The following is a 1,974-nucleotide window of genomic DNA, read 5'->3' as shown; positions in this document are numbered from 1 at the left end:
TACTGCCAGTATCCACAGAGGAAACACTATGTTACAGATCTCATGCACATCAAATGAAACAAGTGAAAATGTCTCATGAGAAAAAAAGGTGCCAGGTTGATTTTTAAATCTATAGCATGACACGATCTTAGCAAAATTTTTCCTGGTCTGCATTCTTTTTGCGATATAATCCCATATCCTGTAGCAAGTCACCTTGTCGACGAAACGGTGTTCTTTTGGTAAGTAGGAAAAATCTAGGATGTCATCTCTAGGAATATCTTTGATATCATCCATTGAGATCTCTCTGATCTAGGTCTACTTGCTAGATTTGATACTGCCGTGGGGAAGCGAGGTCGCCGGATTTATAGAGCGAGACCATATATGGCTAGACGAAGTTTAAAAGGACTGCTGAGTCATAGTTGAGTAGCTGATCGTCCTGACGTATTGACAAAGAGGAATGTTTGTTATGCAGCTATAGTTACCCTGAAACAGGATAAACTAGACAAGATATATATATATACATTACCTGTTATTTAAGAAAGGAAAACCTGACTAAAGAATGCAGTTTGTATATGTTGCTATTTGTGGGTGTGTTATGATGATAAAATGAATTTCAATATAAAGTTTTTGCTAGCAACATTTGTGGTTACTTTGATCTTTTGAGCAACATTTGCAAAAAATAGAACTGATTTCTATTCTTAGCAACATGATTACAAGATCAAAGTAACCACAAATGTTTATTATTATTATTATTATCATTATTATTATTACTTTACAACACACAACAACAGAAGATAAGAGTAATCATATAGTCTTAGTTATACAGAAAACATAGGAAGTGTTGAAGGACTAGCTACAACTTGTGTAGTAGCCTTGAAATGGAGAGAACAGGAAAAAAACACAAAAACACATGTTGCTAGCAACATGTTCTCAGCATATGATGAATTGCTTTTTTGTTCATTATAGTAATGCCATAGCTGTTGTTATCCGACAGAGGAAACCCTTACTGAAGAAAAGATGGAGTATTTTTTATTTTGAAGGTAATTTCATTTAAATATGTACATTTAAACATGCTAATTTGTTATCATTAATTTTTGTTTTTTATTCTTTTTATCAGATAATGCTGGTGTTATTGTGAATTTCAAAAGGTATGACACATCACATTATTATAAGAATCAATGTACTATGCTATGTAGAAAGTTTGAGCTGATTTTGACTTCAAATTTTTAAGTTATGAGTGTTTTTTAAAATGGGCCAATTTCTGAAGAATACCCAAGGCTATAGCCCATGGTTTTTTTCAAAAAATGGCTTCAAAATCACCCCAAATTTTTATTACATTTTCTGATACATATTGATGTCCTTAACTCCTTATGCTGTGTAGAAAGTTTGAGCTGATTCTGACTTCAAATTTTTGAGTTATGGCCATTATAAAATTGGAAATTTTTGGAAAAAAGCAAAGACTAGAAAAGACCATGTTGTTTTAGGAAAATAGCTCTGAAATCATCCCCATTTTAAATACAATATCTGATACATATGTTTTATGATTTGCACTATTTTTATTGATTAGGTTCAACAGTAGCTGGTCCAGTGGCTAAGGAATGTGCTGATATTTGGCCAAGGATTGCTGGAATGTGCTGATATTTGGCCAAGGATTGCTGGAATGTGCTGATATTTGGCCAAGGATTGCTTCTAATGCCAGCAGTATTGCATAAGAGGATTTAACTTTAATATTATTATTATTATTATTAATTCTCTTGTCATAATAGCAACAATTATTATGATACAACAACATTGGCAAGAGTTATAAATGTGCCAACTGAAATCTTTGATCAAAATTAATGATAACTGATTTTAAGTGAGGTCAGTTATTTCTAATAGATCATTCCTTATGCTCTAAAACTGGTGTTGCTGCTGACAGCTCAACTAATGACTGCTTATTACTAGTAGTGGGGGTACTACTGTTCAGGACCTAATGATAATAATAATAATGATAAA

Source organism: Amphimedon queenslandica, unplaced genomic scaffold (genome assembly GCF_000090795.2).
Source record: "Amphimedon queenslandica unplaced genomic scaffold, v1.1 AMPQUscaffold_12558, whole genome shotgun sequence".
NCBI lineage: Eukaryota > Metazoa > Porifera > Demospongiae > Haplosclerida > Niphatidae > Amphimedon > Amphimedon queenslandica.
Note: the sequence above shows the minus strand (reverse complement) of the source record.